At 42.1% G+C, this 20,770-nt stretch overlaps 1 long non-coding RNA gene across 1 annotated transcript; it reads left to right on the forward strand.

The window, feature by feature from the left end:
* Window positions 1-475: 475 nt before the first annotated feature.
* LOC134949438 (uncharacterized) lies at window positions 476-19,239 on the forward strand. Its single transcript, XR_010183164.1, has 3 exons — window positions 476-561; window positions 689-734; window positions 18,500-19,239. It is a non-coding gene; the product is annotated as an uncharacterized LOC134949438 (long non-coding RNA).
* Window positions 19,240-20,770: the final 1,531 nt, after the last annotated feature.

Raw genomic sequence — 20,770 nt, forward strand, 5'->3', positions numbered from 1 at the left:
GCGGCATCTATGTTTTCGTCTTTTGTTGTAGTCACATAGGTGACTTTATGCTAATACTAATATAAGCCTATTCCTGACTGAGCAAGGAATGGGACGCTCACCACCCACTATGTACTGTATCTGACACTCCCCTTTTGGGGTTATATGTGCATCTGGCCCCCATTTTCTTTGGCCAAGCCCCGTGTGGATAGTGGCCACACTCATTTTTAGGGAACGCGCGCCTCCGGCGCGAACACACAGTACCACTAAGAATTGTTTTCTACTTGCGCCACTGGGTGAGGGTCTTAGCTACTTCACCCTTTATGACCATTGTTTTGTTGTTCTTTATAAATTTCATTCAATTACATAATTTAGACATGTTTTGGCAGAAAAAGAGCAGAAGCGTGATTGTAATCATAAATCAACATTTTGTTATGTACATACTGATAAGATAAAGAGATCAGAGTTCCGTGTTTTTGGCGTTAATTACGTTTATAAATAGAGAGGTTACACAGCAGAGAGCTACAGCAGCTACTGTGGTGATAGCTCAATATACGGTAACAGAGTCTAATAACATAACAGGTGAGAGGGTCTGGAGAACAATGTGTACAGTATGAATTACAGTATTGTTGCAGCTGATTGGTGAAAAGATTCATTTGATTTCTATTTTAGAATATATTTAAAATGTTACCTATGTCTCTTATCATAGATCTGCTCTGTCACTGCGTCACAGGATTCCAGACTTTATACGGAAGGTAAGTGGCACACGAAAAGAAAATTTGCATAACAAAAATATTTTATTTAGCATTTAGAAAGAAACCGTTGCCGGGACAGAGGATTAGGTAAGTGTATGCTCTTGTAGCCAGGACTTGCTGTATTGTAGAAATCAAACTTATTTTCCTCTTCACCATCCTGAGTGGGCAATAGTCATTGGAGGGGTGTACTATGACTGATCGGCGGTCGGGATGACGGCAGCCAGCATACCGGCACCAGGATCCCAACCGCCGGAATGCTGGCAGTCGGGCGAACGCAAAAGAGCCGCTTGTGGGTTCAGTGCACTCACCACGCAGCGGGCACGGTGGCGTGCTACGCGCGCCACACTATTTATTCTCCCTCCGGGGGTGTTGTGGACACTCCAAGAGGGAGAATAGTTGTCGGTATACTGGCTGTTGGGATTACGGCGTCGGTATGCTGAGCGCCGGAATCCCCACAGCCGGTATATCGAGTGCCACCCGATTGGAGGACACCCAGTGGTTCATGTATGAACACTGCGCTTGTTAAATAGGCTGTCCCGTGCAAAGCATCACCGGTAGTGACTGGTCCAGATTTAGGTCTTTTCTCCATACAATAAATCAATCCCATACAGCCTGCAAAATAAGAATTGATATAGAAAACGGTATCATATATCAGACAGAGAAAAAATATACTGATGTACAGTTGGTCAGTACTGAACAAAATATCCAGGGACAAGTCTTTATAACCTGCAACACCCCATGGATGGAACATACAGGCAACTGGCAACTGTGGGTTTATAGGATTATGTGTGTGTGTGTGTGTGTGTGTGTGTGTGTGTGTGTGTGTGTGTGTGTGTGTGTGTGTGTGTGTGTGTGTGTGTGTGCATATATATATATATAAATTATATCTCTGTGGAGCGCACTTCTTTAACGTATTAGGCAATTATTTGTCTAATGATAAAACTTTTTCTGAATATATATATAAATATATATATAAAGAGAGGATGACTTTACACATTTAGACACCCATATTTAAAAAAAACACGTTTTTATTGTTAACACAATGTAGTTCAAAATCATATTTACAATAAAAATGATCATTGTTTCCTTACAAAGTAATATTGATCATTAGGAATACAATTGTTTGTTCGGTTTGTACATTTAAAAGGAATAATAAAAATGCTTTCACCCAACGCATTTCATCTTATAGCGACTTCTTCAGGGGTGTTCTTTGGGGTGTAAACAGGAAAATTAATAAAAATAATAATAAAACATAAACAAAAATAAAAAAGGAACAATACTGAGAAGAATATGCACATTGAAAACAGTTATTATATTTCTATTGTCCAGATAGTCTATAATTTAAAAAGGCTATTTGTATATATCCTAAATACATTCTTGACTCTTGTTATATATAACTACTTCTTTAAACAGTTATTTACATTATAACGATAAAAACTCATAGTGTGTATTACAATAATGGTTGTCTATTGAACGACTCCATAATGAGTTGGTTAAGTAATATATATAATATAGAATACTTACTTCTAAACAACATTTTTTTCTCTTAATGAAAATGCTCTCAAAATTTGAGATGACGTTTTCTTCTTAAGAGGTTATAGAAAGTGATCTTTTGATCAAACCAATTATTATACCTATTTGGAAGAAATCCAATTTAGGTTATTATGTATAATGGAATTTTCACATATTTATAATTATTTAAACATAGATACTTACTAGATATAAATCTGGATTAAATTTGAAGGATTTGGGATTTAGATAAGGTAATTTCCACAGTATGACAAAATTTAGTCGGATTCCCTAATTAGGACCATCCTAAAGGGAGATATATATTAATTCAATAATGAGGTCATCGATATAAATATAAAATAAAAACTTACTGATTGTATTAGTATTTGTATCCAAATCAGTATTTGTATCCAAATCCAATCAGTATTAGTATACAAAAAGAGGGCTTTTAGCTGTTACCAAGCTCCTTTCAATTCTCCTAATAGAGATAATATATTACTATATAACCTAACTTTAACCATAATAGAGTGGGACAAAATTTCCATATGGCTTACCAGAAGCAATCCTATTTCCACCGTATGACAAAATTTTATCGGATTCCCTAATTAGGACCATCCTAAAGGGAAATATATTTGTATTAATTTAATCTAATTAGTTTAGGTTTTCAATAGTGAGGTCAAATATACAGAATTAAATATAAAAAATACTTACTGATTACTAGTATCAGTATTAGTGTCCAAAAAGAGGGCTTTTAGCTGTTATCAAGCTCCTTTCTATTCTCCTAATAGAGATAATATATTACTATATATCCTAATTTTAACCACAATAGAGTAGGGCAAAATTTCCATATAGCTTACCAGCAGCAAACCTATATGTCTGCATACATGGGAATCCAAATTCAGAATGAATGCTGAGCTCCCAGGCTCACTATTTAAGCTCCCCAACTGATTACCTCACTTCCTATCTGACTTGTTAATTACTTAATTGATGCAATCAATATATGTGGTTTTCTATAATATCAACACATGTTTGGAATCCCTTATTATTTTAATGGCCTTTTAGTGACTATTCATATTGAGAAGAAAATGTTATTGAACTAAAGAGAGCTTAAGTTACTGTTTGGAATCCCTTATTATTGTAATGGCCTTTAATACCCCTTTCAGACCAGATATGCAGGGGTCTTACCCGGGAATACGGTCCCTGGATCATGCAGGGACATTCCCGGGTAAGACCCCTTGCATACCGCAGTCAGCAGCCCGGCATATTGCCGGGTTGCTGACGTCAGCAGTAATGAGGCGGGGGCGGCGCAAGAGATCACATGATCTCCAAGCGCCGCCTGCTAATAGAGAGTGAACGGGAGCCGGGTGGCATTGACCCGGCTCCCGTTCACACTGACCAGGTTCCCGGGAGGATCCCGGGACCAACCCTGCAAGAAAGCAGGGTTGAAATGCAGGGGCATGGTTCCCGGGATTCTGTCCCGGGACCCTTTCACACCAGAGCTACACTCGGGTTGTTGCCGGGATCATCCTGGGAAAATAGGCTGGTGTGAAAGGGGTATTAGTGACTATCCATATTGAGAAGAAAATGTTAGTGAATTAAAGAGAGCTTAAGTTACCAGTTTGTATACCTTAAAAGGTTTAATTGGTTTATCATGTGACTGCGGTCATATGAAGCTAGTCACAGTCACATGATACTTATATACTCGATGATAGCTATATTTAATACACTGGGAGACCGCAATCGTACTTTTTATTAACAGATCATTGACACTTCATATTACTGAACTACTACACTAACCATATGTGATCCAATCTAAATTAATAACCTTATTGGTTTAATAGTGAAATAATTAAAATATTGTGAGTCTTCTAAGTGTGTGCTATTTTATTGAATCTATTGTGGTGTTCTATTATTTAATCCAGACGTTTTTTAAATCTTATCAAATATATATTCGCTTTGTACTAATGTTATTTTATTATTTATTATAGTTTGTTCTTAGCTTATGTGAGTGTTTATCACTATTTACTACCCCCTTTTTTTAATAAGGTGTCAATTAATAAATTATATCAATATTTTATCAATGTGTTTGGTATACAATATACTTTTTTTATGAATAAGTGAAAATTAATTCCCAATAATGAATTACTATAAATTAAGATTAAACATATGTTCCCTATTAGAGCCCCCATAAGGTTTCCTCTGGAGTCTTTCTTTTGACACTCATTTTACACAATAAGGCTAACATAACACATATGGTAATCATGATTCATTAGAATAAATGATAATGACAGATTAAACCAGGACTTTTGATCATGCAAAATAATATCTTCATCACAGAAATGAAACAATATCAATTCCCTCATTCATTCCATATGGAGCAAGGGTGTTTAAGGTGAATATCCAGTATGACTCCCTTTTGGATAACTCTAATTCTCTATTACCCCCTCTGTCGCTTTCTGTGATATGTTCCAATATAGTGAACTTTAAACTTTTAGTATCGGAATTATGAACTTCAGAGTGTGCTAACTTTGTTTTTGAAATTCCTCAAATGTTCTTGGATCCACAATTTAATCATCTGTTTGGTCTTTCCTATATAAGCTTTCCCACATCCACAAGTGATTCTATAGATGACAAAGGTGGAATTGTAGTTATAAACCCCTTTTAAGCTGAATGATTTTTTGTTTAGTTCATCATAAATTACTGGTGATTTTTCTATAAATTGACAACAAATGCATCTAGTGCACGGGTAACACCCTGATTGCTTTAAAAAATTGCCTGGTTTGTTGTGGATTTTATCTATTGGTCCTAAATTACTCTGAGCTATAATATTTTTCAAATTTGTTGCTTTTCGGAATATGATTGTGGGTTTCTGAGCAAGATGAGGACCTAGAATTGGGTCTCTTTGCAAAATTGCCCAATTGTTTTCAATAATTCTTCTAATCTGTTTGTTCTTTTTATTAAATTGAGTAATGAAAGGCCGATTATTGATAATGTTTTGATCTTAATTGGTATTTGGTTTCAATAATTCGGTTCTATTCTTTCTAAACGCTTTAATTCTGGCCTCTTCTACTCTTTCTTTACCGTAACCTCTTACTAGAAATCTTTCTACAAGTTTAGCCGATTGTTCCCAATAACAGTTGTCATCACTACAGTTCCTTTTAATTCAAAAGGAATTGTCCAAATGGAACATTATGTTTCCAGTTGGGGAGAAGACCACTATCAGCGGGAATATAACTGTTCATATCCATCTATTTAAAGAAGGTGGAAGTTTTGTATTTTACCCGAAATTGATCCCTTCAATACCAGATCAAGATAATCCATTTTTTCTCTTTCTGTTCTATGAGTAAACTTTAGATTATAGTTATTGATATTAATGTAATTTATAAAGTTATTAACACTAATCAGATCTCCTATCCAGATAATGATTAAGTCATCAATATATCTTTTGTATAATGTAATATGATTAGTTTTCCAATCTGTATCGTAAATAAGTTTATGTTCCCAATCACCAATGAGTATATATTATTTGTGTATGCGGGTGCAAATTTAGTTCCCATGGCTGTTCCTTGGCACTGTAAAAATAATTCTCCCTTAAATTTAAAATAATTATGCTTTAATATAAATGAAATACTATCTATTATAAACTGACATTCTTGAATTGGTTTCCCCATCTTCTAAATGTTTTTTCTCCACTGCTTCCAACCCTTTCTGATGTGGGATTGACGAGTATAATGATTGAACATCAATTGTTAGCCATCTAAAATTTGGGTTCCATGTAGTTTCATTTAGAATGTTAAGGATATTTATGGAGTCTTTAACATAGGAGATTTTTTACATATTTTTGCAATTTCAAGTCTATGTAATGGGATAGGTTCGCTGTCAGAGAATCCATCCCTGATATAATGGGCCTTCCAGGGGGGCAGTTTTTGTATTTATGTGGTATAAAGTGGCTAGTCGTGGATGTTTCATATATAAGTAATCAAACTCTTTTTCACCAATTAGACCATCTATTTTTGCTGTATTTAATAGTTGTAATAGTTCTTTCTGATATTCCATTGTAGGATCCATATCTAATTTCTTATAGGTATTATTATCATTCAAAATTTTATATGCCTCAATGAGATATTGATCTCGATTCTGAATTACAACTGCCCCCTTTATCAGCCTGCTTTATCACAATTGAACTGTCAGTTTTTAATAGTTTTATTGCCTGTTTTTCTATAGGCTTAAGATTACAGTCTCTCTGTTTTTTTGGATCTATCTTTAATTTTATAAATTCTTCTTTAACACGGTCATAAAAAATATCTATATGGCTCCCTTTAGGTTCGACTGGACAGTATTTGGAGGGAAGTAAGACTAAAGGTTTTTTTGTAGGCTCATAGGCCAATTTAGGTACTGGATTTAAAAAAAATTTCTTTGTAAGGTCAAACTACAGATATATTTATTTAGATCTATAAATAGATCAAACCTGTTTATATGTAGGTCTGGAGCAAATTTTAACATTTTTCTAATATCTTACTTTGTGGTCCGGATAATTGCTTGTTGGATAGATTGATGACTCCTGTAGATTTTCCTCTATGAGGTTTGATGGGTTTTTCCTTTTTTTGGCGAGCCTCCCACTGCCCCTCTTTCCTCTTCTCCAATGTTTAACCTTCTTTTTAAACCCTGTGGAGAATCCAATCTGTAATGGACTTCTTCCTTCCTTTGGGTATGTGGGAGCTGTGTGCTCCTTTTCCCATCTAAAAAATGTCTCCTAGTGTGAGGTGGGGATGATGAGAGGGGTTTGTAATGATTTCTGACTGGGACAGGGTTATATCGTTCATTATGGCTCTGTTGTGGGGCAAATATTGCAGGCCCTTTTTTATTTCTATTTACTTCATGCCATCTTTCATTACTTTGATGGTTACTCCAGACCTTTTTCTGTTCCTTTGATGGAAATAATAATTTCTTGATCTATCTCTATTATACTTTCCTTGGTGAAGATGTTCACTCCTTGATCTATCCCTATTGTAATCTCTCTGGTACCTATATCTGGATCTCTTATTTTGAGGGTTTTGTTGATCTCTATTTCCATCCAATTATGTATTTTATCATTCTCTGAATCTTTTTTGTCTCTAAACTTTTTTTGTTTTCTTATAATTAAATTATTTTCAAATTTGTCTAACCCTTCTTGTGCGAATTTGACCTCTTTTTTATAATTCTCATTATTTTCAAATTTCAGTAAACCTGATTCATAGTTGTGCATGTCCTCTTCTATTTTTTTTTAGTTCACTTTTTCTTTCTATAATTAATAGATCCACTTATTTTAATTAACCTTCTTCTAAAATTTTATACCAGTTTGTCATAAAATCAACATTTTAATTCCCAAATGTGGGATTTTTTAGGAGTCTTAGTCCCCTAGGGACTCTACCTACTTCCAAATATTTTTCTAATGTTACAATATCATACCAGCTTTTTAATTCACGTGCTGATAGTTTCTCCATACCTCTAATGAGGTCATAAAAGGAATCCTCTTCTTTATTTATATCCATTTCAGTTGCATCTTCTTTAAAGATGCTTTTGCTATTTTTTGACCATTTGGACCTATCTCTAAAGATAGGCATTTGTGGGCAGCAGAAAGGATAAATTGACAAATGTATGAAATAATAATAGAATTCCTTAATGTGCTCTTATTGTAAGTCTACTGTTCTGTTGCTTATTTTATATCCAGTTCTCATATAGGGCCTAATTCAGACCTGATCATAGATGTGCGAACGCACATCTACGATCAAAATATTTGACATGTGGGGGGAGACCCAGCACAGGGCAAGTCCGCCCCACATGCCAGGTCATATATTATGTACCAACGGTGGCGTTCAGACTACCGTAACTTTACCAGCATAACAGTAACTTGCACAGCATGAATAGCATATAGCAGCAGGATGATGTCACGTCAGTCCACCAATGCACCAGGTCATTCCCCTAACACAGCAAGCCATCATCGGTTCTCTATATTAAGTCATAACTCCTTTCCTGTATATGGTAAATCAATACATCAGAATTACAATATCACACTTTAATACTCAGTGAAGCATGTTATATACAATATTCCCCAATAAAAATAAATACCATTAATAAAAATATATATCCTTCATACAGCGGCTGTCTCATATTCCAATAACCAGAGTATCTGTAGCAAGCATAGTTACAATGTTACACTTTACATTCAACTGATCACAATTAATGATATCATTTCTCATGTGTCACATCACAATGCAACTGCAACATATACTAAAAATAAGCATTTAAAATCAACACAAGAAACATCTATAAAACATGATTATGGATCGCTAGTTTAAAATATTATTATCAGTCTCTCCATATTCAATATAAAATACTTTTAACCACATACAGTACAAGGCTATTAACCAAACTGCACCAACATACATCTCTTCACTTATCTCAAAATATCTCCCTACCCGACCTCTCCGCTCTGCACAAGATCTATGTCTCTCATCCACAAGCATTACTCGCTCCTACTTAATCCTACTCAAAATTACAGGACTTTTTCTAGGCTGCACCCACTCTGCGGATTGCCTCCCATGCACAATAAGACCCACCTCTAGTCTCCAAACCTTCAAACGTACCCTGAAAACTCACCTCTTCAGACAAGCTTATCAAGTTGAAAATAGAGTATTTTTCCGCACTGGAAAAAATATTCTGAGAAATTCTATACCAACGTTATCAATTTTTACTCGCTATATTGACAAATTATAAGTTGCTGGCGTGGTCCACCAAAGGGTTTCAGTAGTATCCTGCTGGTAAGTCCATTAACAAAGAAGAAAGAAGACCCTTGTCTGGCGCACTTATTTAAAGAAACAATATTGTATGTATTGGTTAATTACATTCTTAAAACATAACTTTTATTTGTTGTTTAAGTTAAAATATGGTTCCCCTTGAGATATGTATACTTGTTCACAGGGCCGGTGCTAGGGTGTTCGGCGCCCCCCTGCAAACAATAAATTTGCGCCCTCCCATAATCCTTTGGCGCGCGCCGGGAAAAGGGGTGTGGTCTCACAAGTAAAGGGCATGGCAACACAATAGTACCCCCATTTAAAATTACGCCAAAATGTAGCACAATCTTATTTATCTTATACGTAATGCCCCACCCGTAGTAGTAGCGTCCTTATGCATAATGCCCCCCCAGTAGTATTAGCGTCCTTATGCATAATGCCCCCCCCAGTAGTATTAGCGTCCTTATGCATAATGCCCCCCCCAGTAGTATTAGCGTCCTTATGCATAATGCCCCCCCCCCAGTAGTAGTAGCGTCCTTATGCATAATGCCTCCCCAGTAGTAGTAGCGTCCTTATACGTAATGCCTCCCCCAGTAGTAGTAGCGTCCTTATACGTAGTGCACTCCAAGTAGTAGTAGCGTCCTTATACGTAATGGCCCCCCCAGTAGTATTAGCGTCCTTATACATAATGCCTCCCCAGTAGTAGTAGCGTCCTTATACGTAATGCCCCCCTAGTAGTAGTAGCGTCCTTATACGTAATGCTCCCCCAGTAGTAGTAGCGTCCTTATACGTAATGCCCCCCTAGTAGTAGTAGCGTCCTTATACGTAGTGCACTCTAAGTAGTAGTAGCATCCTTATACGTAGTGCACCCCCAGTAGTAGTAGCATCCTTATACGTAATGCCCCCCCAGTTGTAGTAACGTCCTTATATGTAATGCCCCCCCCAGTAGTAGTAGTAGCGTCCTTACACGTAATGGCCCCCCCAGTAGTAGCAGCATCCTTATACGTAATGCCCCCCCCAGTTGTAGTAGCGTCCTTATACGTAGTGCACTCCAAGTAGTAGTAGCGTCCTTATACATAGTGCACCCCCAGTAGTAGTAGCGTCCTTATATGTAATGCCCCCCCCCAGTAGTGTAGTAGCGTCCTTACACGTAATGGCCCCCCCAGTAGTAGTAGCATCCTTATACGTAATGCCCCCCCAGTAGTAGTAACATCCTCATACATAATGCCCCCCAGTAGTAGTAGCGTCCTTACATGTAACGCCCGCCAGTAGTAGTAGCGTTATACGTAATGCCCCCCCTGTAGTAGCGTCCTTATACGTAATGCCCCCCCAGTAGTAGTAGCATCCTTATACGTAATGCCCCCCCTGTAGTAGCGTCCTTATACGTAATGCCCCCCCAGTAGTAGTAGCGTCCTTACACGTAATGGCCCCCCCAGTAGTAGTAGTAGTAGCGTCCTTACATGTAACGCCCGCCAGTAGTAGTAGCGTTATACGTAATGCCCCCCCCTGTAGTAGCGTCCTTATACGTAATGCCCCCCCAGTAGTAGTAGCGTCCTTACACGTAATGGCCCCCCCAGTAGTAGTAGCGTCCTTACATGTGATACCCCCCAGTAGTAGTAGAGTCGTTATACGTAATGCCCCCCAGTAGTAGTAGTAGCGTCATTATATGTAATGCCCCCCCTGTAGTTGCGTCCTTACACGTAATGCACCCCCCCAGTAGTAGCGTCCATAAAACGTGTGCGCACACACACAATTCACACACATAGACACACACATACACACCCACCATATATACACACACACACACACACATTTCTCTGTCACCCTCCACTTACCTAAGCCACTGTCTCCCTCGGTACAGCACTGCAGCAGCCTGGTCCGTGTAGCTCCGCCCCTTATGTCCCGTTTAGCTCCGCCCATTCCGGTCCGTGTAGCTCCGCCCCCTCCATTCATACTTACCGAGCCACTAACACACAGGGGAGGGGAGGGGGGGAGTGGGCTTTTCATGCTGCCAGCGCCGCACAGCAGCTGGCAGCAGCAGCAGCACGGGTGTCAGGACGGCGCAGCGCAGGGAAGGAATGCAGAGCAGGGGGAGCGCCTCTTCCTCCCAGCGCCTCCCTGCACTGCATCCCTTCGCTGAGCGGGTAGCGCCGGGCCTGCTTGTTCATGTGAACACAGGGAGCAAAAAACGTGAATAATAAAGATATAAAATACTATCCAAATTTATAACAATTAAACAGGCTGTATTGCCTTATATGCAGCAGGAGCAGTACTGTAGTCCTGAAAGGGACTTATTGCACAGTGCACTCTAGTGGTCTTATTTGGAAAAAAAAAGTGCAGTCCCCCCACACCGCTAAAACTAGCACCAGGCAGAACCAACCAGGGGAGGTAATGCCATAGCAGGGGAGACACTCAGTGTGGGGTCCCCCTGCCATACCATTAAACACCCCCCAAACCAGTCAGCCCAGGGCTGGAATTCCTCTAAAAGTTGGGCCCCCAAAAAATGAAAATGGGGTCCCCCCTCCCGAGCAATAACTAGCACTGGGCTGATAGCCCAGTGCTATGCCCCGCACCCCTGGTGGCGGTGGGTGCGTGGTTCATTGTATGCTAATACTGTTCTTTACAGGTGGCCTACAGGTCCCTGCAAGCCTGCCCCAGTATGCTGGCACTTGGAGAACCACAAGTGCCAGCATGCCCGGACATAAATGGCCCGCTGGCACCTGTAGTCCACCTGTAAAGAATAGTAATATTGTCCTTTACAGGTGGCCTACAGGTCCCAGCAAGCCTGCCCCAGCATGCTGGCACTTGGAGAACCACAAGTGCCAGCATTCCTGAACATAAAGGGCCCGCTGGCACCTGTAGTCCACCTGTAAAGAAAATATAAAAAAAACACAGTACACGTACCTTAAAAAAAACCTTTATTAAACAAGGTCTTCACCTAGGGGCAGTGGCCTTTAAGCTCTTTTGCGTGGCTGCCGCCTTCCCAGGGCTTCCTGCGTCTTCACCTGGGGGGACGCCACCTCCCCAGGGCTTCTGGCGTCTGCCTCCGGCGTCTTCACCTGGGAGGCAGCGACCTTTAAGCTCTTTTGCATGGTCGCCGCCTTCCCAGGACTTCCAGCGTCTTCACCTGGTGGGCGGCGGCTGCTAAGCTCTTTTGCATAGCCGCCGCCCATCCAGGACTTCCACGGCGTCTTCGGTCTTCAGGAGCTCTTCTCAGCTCCTCCTCCGCCATCGGACTGACAGCCGCTGCCTCGCGCTGACTTATATAAGTCAGCGGAGGGGGCGGGGCGATGATGCGGCGAGCCATGATTGGCTCGTGGCGGCCATCTTGAATTTCAAAAATTACGCTGAGGCGCCATTTTTGAAATGGGTACCGCTTCCGCTGCCAAACTCTGCAGAACTGTCCGTACTGCCGCATCCCACCGCCGCTACCGCCGCCCGCATCTCCACCGCCAGCACCTCCGCCGCCCGGCTTGCCGCATCCCGCACCTCTGCCGCCCGCACCTCCGCCGCCACCGATGCACACACACAGTGATTGACAGCAGATCCAGTGACGGATCCGCTGGCCAATCACTGTGGCCTCACTCACAGGGACGTGCTTTCATAGGTTGAAAGCATGTCCCCATAGGAAAGCGGCACCTCTAATGGTGCCGCTTTCCCAAGCAATTTCAATAGGCTTTTCCTGCCCATTGCTAGGCCCCGCCCGGGCTCCGCCCCCCACTCCCATATCCTTTCCCAATGACTACGGGAAGCACCACGATCGGTGCCTCCCAAACTAATTATGCACACATTAATGATAAGTAAAATAATAAAGAAGATACTTATGTGTCATAAGTATCTTCCTTGTATTATTTACTCATTAATGACAGGGGAGGCGCTGGCTCCCCTGCCTCCCCTGACTGCACGTCCCTGCTCTGTACAGGCCACACATATCCTCGCATATTTTATCTTTCTTCACTTTCACACCCTCCTGACCCTTGGTCACCATTTTTGTGTGATCATATCATACAGCCCATTAAGAACCTTTGCAATCTGGTGGACCATTATGCAATAGACAGCACCTATCCTTGTGTGCCAATGCCTATTTCCCTATAGAGTGTAAGCTTGTCAGCAGGGCCTTCCTACCTCTACAGTACAGTATGGCCCTCATTCCGAGTAGATTGCTCGCTAGCTACTTTTAGCAGCCGTACAAACTCATAGTCGCCGCCCACGTGGAAGTGTATTTTTGCTTTGCAGGAGTGCGAACGCCTGAGCAGCCGCGTGGCAGCAAACACATTTTGTGCAGAACAAACCCAGCCCTGTAGTTACTTATTCTGTGCGATGATTGCTGAAACAAAGGACCTGGAACTGAAGCGTCAGAAACCCGCCCAGCAAACGCCCGGCCACGCCTGCATTTTTCCAAATATAATTGATATTAATACCACCTATATGGTGTATATGCTGATATGTGGATCCAGGAAAGGATATGTGGCTAAAACCAAAACAGCATTAAACGTTAGACTTTTGGAAGATATTAGGAATATAACACATTGTAGCTTAATGACAAGACAGCCCATTGAAGTGGCCATAAGTGTCTCATCTCCGGGCTTCTCCAAGAAAGGAGACGTAAGCTTAACAGGAGAGAGAACTAAGCATTTGGGTTTCATAGACTTATTTGTCAGCATCCATTGTCTTTAGGGGCAAACGCAGGATTTCTAGATGGGGCTTTCCAAATGCATTCTACAATCTCCCGCTCTGCGGAACATTGGAACAAGTGCGGGAATCTGGAGGAGTGGTAGAAGAAATTAGTACTGACCCTGGACATATACAGTATGTACCCATTGGTCTTTTTATGCACTGAGTATATAGATGGTCTATAGCAGAGGCGGCCAAAACGTCGATCGCGATCTACCGGTAGATCGCGGAGCTCTCACCGGTAGATCGCGATCCAAGTGTAACCTGCTGCCTCTGCCCGGAGCGTTCCCAATGATGCATTGCGCGGGTGACGTCATGACGTCAGCCGCGCACCCGCGCAATGCGCGATTGGGAACGCGATGTGAGGAGCCTGTGCGCCTGCTCGATCTGGGTTGATCCAGTCAGCGCCAGTGGCAGCAGGACAGCAGCAGCGGCAGGAAGCGGGAGCAGGCATGGGAGCAGGATCCAGCCAGCGGGGAGACAGCGAGACAGCCAGCGGGGATCCAGCCAGCTAAAGTAAGTATATCTGGCACTGTGGGCACATGGCACTGTGGGGGCATATGTGGCACTGTGGGGGCATATGTGGCACTGTGGGCACACGGCACTGTGGGGGCATATGTGGCACTGTGGGGGTATATCTAACACTGTGGGGGCATATGTGGCACTGTGGGGGTATATCTAACACTGTGGGGGCATATGTGGCACTGTGGGGTCATATGTGGTACTGTGGGCATATGTGGCACTGTGGGGGCATATGTGGCACTGTGGGCACATGGCACTGTGGGGGCATATCTGGCACTGTGGGAGCATATGTGGCACTGGAGGCATATCTGGCACTGGGGAAATATGTGTATCTGGCACTGTGGGGGCATATGTGGCACTGTGGGGTCATATCTGGCACTGTGGGCACATGGAACTGTGGGAGCATATGTGGCACTGTGGGGGCATATGTGGCACTGTGGGCACAAGGCACTGTGGGGGCATATGTGGCACTGTGGGGGCATATGTGGCACTGTGGGCACATGGCACTGTGGGGTCATATGTGGTACTGTGGACATATGTGGCACTGTGGGGGTATATCTAACACTGTGGGGGAATATGTGGCACTGTGGGCACATGGCACTGTGGGGTCATATGTGGTACTGTGGGCATATGTGGCACTGTGGGGGCATATGTGGCACTGTGGGCACATGGCACTGTGGGGGCATATCTGGCACTGTGGGAGCATATGTGGCACTGGAGGCATATCTGGCACTGGGGGCATAAGTGTATCTGGCACTGTAGGGGCATATGTGGCACTGTTGGCACATGGCACTGTTGGGGCACATATGGCACTGTGGGGTCATATGTGGTACTGTGGGCATATGTGGCACTGTTGGGGCATATGTGGCACTGTCGGGTCATATCTGGCACTGTGGGCACATGGCACTGTAGGGGCATATCTGGCACTGTGGGGGCATATGTGGCACTGTGGGGGTATGTGGCACTGTGGGGGCATATGTGTATCTGGCATGGTGGGGGCATATCTGGCACTGTGGGGGCATATGTGTTTGAGGTTTTTACCTGTGGGGGGCCAATGAGTGATTTTGTGCGAGACAGTCATAACACCCAGTGCAGCAAGGATACGCCCCTTTTTATACCACACCCCCTTTTTGTTATACCACACCCCTTTTGAGGCGCGCACCTGCGGCGCGCAAAATTATCCCGCATGAGTAGATCACAAAAGCTTTTCAGCTTTCAAAGTAGATCACCGACTCCAAAAGTCTGGCCACCCCTGGTCTATAGTATAGGCTATATCATACATATTTACTATAGATAACATTAGTGGTCAGGAAAAGGTTAAACATACTACAATATATAATTATACATACATACATAGAACCTGTAGGAGACAAATCTGCACTTTCTAAGCACTCATTCTCCCACCTCATGGTAAGACTCCTGTCTCTTCTTCTTGGCAGCTACTCTCTGGTCTAATGCACTGATTGACTGCTCAGATCTACACACGCAGCAAACCTGGTAGAAGAAGTTGCTCCGCGCTGTCCCTGTAACTGCATGTTGTGGCAGCAGCTCTAGTAATCATATTATATAGTATTGCATGTTTGTCTACTTTTGAAAACCAGTTTCAGGGAGATTGTACACTAGGTGTAAGCAGAATGCATCGTGTCATGCCCCACTCAAAGGGCGTGTCTAGCTCCACCTATAGGCGTATATATTTCCACTATGGGGTGTGTCCTTCAGTGTCAGGTGCTCACTCCAGTGACTATAGGGGAATTAATATGTTTTGAGTGTTTTGTCTCACCCAAAATGGCCACCTCCATAGGGGACCCAATATCCTTAAAACATGGATTTTCAGGGAGCAGCATTTACAGTAAATCTAGCTTTTACAACAGACCTGCTAACACATGTTTGTATACGCTCCCTGTGCTTGTGTGGGTTTTGTCAGGGTACTCCTGATTACTCCCACCATACAGAAATATACTGGTAGTATACTTAATTAGGCTCTCAGCTAATTGACTCCCAATAAAATTAACCCTAGCATGAATGTGTGTGCGTGTACATGTGGTAGGGAATATAGATTGTAAGCTCCACTGGGCCAGGGACAGATTTGAATGGCCAAACATTCTCTGTAAAGCACTGCAGAATATGTGTGCCCTATATAAATAACTGGTAATAAATAATAATACAACTGGGAGGAAAAAAACACCAGCATTTAAGATGTAAACAGCATTAGGGTCTACACAACCACTGAAAAGCAATTTGACATAAAATAGATGCAGGGGGTGACATAACAAGCCATGTTTAGAGATATCCATGCTTGAAAACAGAGCGTGACATCACATTTGTTCTAAAAAAACATATAGAAGGTCAACTGTGCTCAAGCAGGACTATCCTTAAAACATGGATTTTCAGGGGGCAGCATTTAAATCTAGCTTTTGCAACAGACCTGCTAACACATGACAAGGCTTAACAATGACGTAGAGCATCCCTACCCTAACCATCACCCTAGTATCCTAACCTAACCATAAACATTAACCCCAATACTCTTTCCCTGGTCCTAATAGCCTAACAACCTTAACCCAACCATCATTCCAAACCTCTCCCTAACCATAACCCCTAACCCTAATATCCAAACCAACCCTAATATCCTATTCCTAACACCCTAACACCTAACCCAAACCCGCCCCCCAAATAATCCTAATACCTTAAGCCCTAAACCAAGCCTAATACCCTACCCCATCGTGCAAACTAACCCTAATACCCTAACCCAAACCACTAAACCAATCCTACTACACTTACTCTAAAGGGCAGACTGGACGGGCCATTTGGTTCTTGTTTGCCGACAAATTATTTGTTTCTATGAAAAACTATACTACAAAGAGCGGCATACCACAAAGCAGGTTTGTGTATGGGAAGCATACTAACAGAGGATACTGTAACAGGGACACTGTCCCTATAACTCTGACGCATTCCATCAAACTCTGACCCTATCCCTACACCTCTGACCCTATCCCCACAACTCTGACCCTATCCCTACAACTCTTACCCTATCCCTATAACTCTGACCCTATCCCTATAACTCTGACCTTATCCCATACAACTCTGACCTTATACCTACAACTCTGACCCTATCCCTACACCTCTGACCCTATCCCTACAACTCTGACCCTATCCCTGTAACTCTGACCCTATCCCTACAACTCTGACCCTATCCCTACAACTCTGAACCTATCCCTACAACTCTGACCCTATCCCTATAACTCTGACTCTATCCCTATAACTCTGACCTTATCCCTATAACTCTGACCCTATTCTACAACTCTGACACTATCCCTATAACTCTGACCTTATCCCTATAACTCTGACCCTATTCTACAACTCTGACCTTATCCCTATAACTCTGACCTTATCCCTATAACTCTGAGCCTATACTACAAGTCTGACCCTATTCCTATAACCCTGACCTTATCCCTATAACTCTGACCCTATTCTATAACTCTGACCCTATACTGTAACACTGACACTATCCCTATAACACTGACCCTATACTCTAACTCTGGCCTTATCCCTATAACTCTGACCATTTACTGTAACACTGACACTGCCCCTATAACACTGACCCTATACTACAACTCTGACCCTATCCCTATAACTCTGACCTTATCCCTATAACTCTGACCATATACTACAACTCTGACCCTATGCCTATAACTATGTGACCCTATACTGTAACACTGACACTATCCCTATAACACTGAGCCTATACTATAACTCTGACCTTATCCCTAAAACACTGACCCTATACTATAACACTGACACTATCCCTATTACACTGACCTTATACTATAATACTTAACCTATCCCTATAACTCTGACCCTTACCTTATAATGCTGAACCTATCCCTATAACGCTGACACTATCTCTATATTCTCAGTTTGTTTTAGGTTATTTTGTTTAATTTATGCACCATTGTACCCTTGTGGACTTGATTTGCTCACCACGCTTCGGGCACGGTGTCTCGCTTCACTCGCCACAGGTTACTATTCCAAAAAGTTGGTGACATGGACCCAGGGGATTATGGGAAAGGTCATCTCCACGAAGATTAACTAGACTTTACCCAACACCGTAACTCATGATTTGCCCCCCCATAAGACGTGGCCATGCACACATGATGCTTGATCACACCCCCATGTGGCCACACTCCTTTCTGCATGCATGCTACTAATGCCAGGGCCGGCTCGCTGCTCCAGTCTGTCATTGCAATGGATTATGACCCGGCTGTAACCTCCTCTCCATATCTCTTTCAGGTCACGCCCACTAGGATGCGCTCACCATCGCCATTTATCCTGACACTCGGGATCCTCCTCAGTATCTACCATCTGTCCACATGTCAGGACTGGGGAGCCTTTCAAGCAAGACACATTATTAGAAGAACGGACTTCAAATGTGAGGCTTTGATGTATCGGTTCAATAAGAGAAACCAACCGGAATGCGAAAGGGTTAACACCTTCATCTATACATTAGATCCCACCACCATTTCGACGATGTGCACTGGTTATGGCCATGTGACTATATCAACTAACACAGCCTTCACCCTCATTGAATGCTTTAGAAGGTACAAGCGTAAGCGACCATGTGAATATCGTAGGCGGATGCTAAACGATGTGGTGTGTATAACATGCCAGAATGATTACCCTGTACACGTTCAGAATATAGGCCCATGCCTGTAATCTAAACGCAAAGTTTCTTCAGTGTCCCGCAACATTGTAGAGCAGAGGAGGAAAGGTCTCCGTCTTCTGCATATCTCAGAGTAACATTCAGGCCGTCCTCTGCACAATGCACAGCAATCAACCCTTCTTTATACAGCACATTCTCTGCTCCATAACATATAACAAAAGGCAAGCCCACTTCTGTATATGATGCAGAAGTTGTGATGTCACTGCTACAAATACGTGACAGAATGCTTCATGTAACCAGTTGTATAACGAGCATTGCTTATCTAGCTTATTCTACTAATAATAAATATTCAAACTAATTAAACCTGCAATCACCTTGCTCTGTAGCACTTTTATTTCTTTATTTTTTTGTAAATGTTTTTTAATTGAGAAAGAATAAACATTACAAGGTATTCAAAGAATGCAGTAATATACAGCATGGCAATGGAACAATCATAGCCCACAAAGTTGAACAGAACATTGGGCCTAATTCAGACATGATCGCCGCAGCAAATTTGATAGCTAATGGGTAAAACCATGGGCCTAATTCAGACCTGATAGCTCGCTAGCGTTTTTTGCAGTGCTGCGTTCAGGTCAGAACTGCGCATGCATTTGCACTGCAATGCGCAGGCATGTCGTACGGGTACAAAGCGGATCGCTGCTGGGCGATGGATTAAATGAAGAATCCATTCACACAGCCGATTGCAAAGATATTGACAGGAATTAGGCGTTTGTGGGTGGCACCTGTCCGTTTTCTGGGAGTGGTTGGAAAAACGCAGGCGTGTCCAAGCGTTTGCAGGGCGGGTGTCTGACGTCAATTCCGGGCCTGGAAAGGCTGAAGTGATCGCAGCGGCTGAGGAAGTTCTGGGCAACTCAGAAACTGCATAAAACATTTTTGTAGTGCTCGGCTGCACACGCGATCGCACACTTGCAAAGCTAAAATACAGTCCCCTGTAGGCAGCGACTAGCTGATCGCAGTGCTGCAAAAAACATCTAGCGAGCGATCAGGTCTGAATTAGGCCCCATGGCCCTCATTCCGAGTTGATCGCTCATTTTTCCGGTCGCACAACATATTCGCAAAGTTGCGTTAGTGTAGTAAATTTGCGAACATCCGCCCCCAACGTATTTTTGCACATTACGCAGTATTACACAAAGTGGGCGTACGCCAAATGACATCGCAGTAATGCGAAACCATCGCAGCATTGCGAAGCCTTCGCAAAAACACATATTTCATTGTAAAAATACTAAGTTGTAGTACATTTACTCATTTTTCCTTTAAATTGCACACTTTTCGGGTAAAACGCATTTTTTTTTTTTAAGGCCCATTAAGTGAACTTACCCCTTTCATTTTATAGTCAACAAGCCCTTGTCAATTACGAATCCAATTAGTGCAATGATTGTTAATGTTCCTAAACAATTAAGTCAGGCCAAAGAACCTGATTAACACTTTGTTGCCCTAATTGCCCATCAACATGTAAAAGTGTTGTATGAATAATTTTTGAACATTTTCTTAAAACTTTTTCCTTTTTTAAAAGATGTTGTTTGTGAATGAAGGTGTTTACATGTTTATTAACACAATAATCTCCTAACTGTTTGTTTTATAAAAAACTAACGTTACATGTGAGTAATGTTTAATGAAAACTATTTTGGCCTGCCATTCTGCTGATCATTTTTTGCATTAATAAGCACAACCCCCGGTTAACTTGAAACATTTGTTTTTATTTTATTTTTGTTTTTAAAACATTAATAATTATTTACAATAAAAGTAATTCATGCAAATTTTTCTAATTCGTCCAAACACCGTATTAATCCAGCAAGGTGTTGACGCATTGTGCCAATAATGCCTCGGAAACTTCCAGGATC

This window comes from Pseudophryne corroboree, chromosome 8, assembly GCF_028390025.1.
Source record: "Pseudophryne corroboree isolate aPseCor3 chromosome 8, aPseCor3.hap2, whole genome shotgun sequence".
NCBI lineage: Eukaryota > Metazoa > Chordata > Amphibia > Anura > Myobatrachidae > Pseudophryne > Pseudophryne corroboree.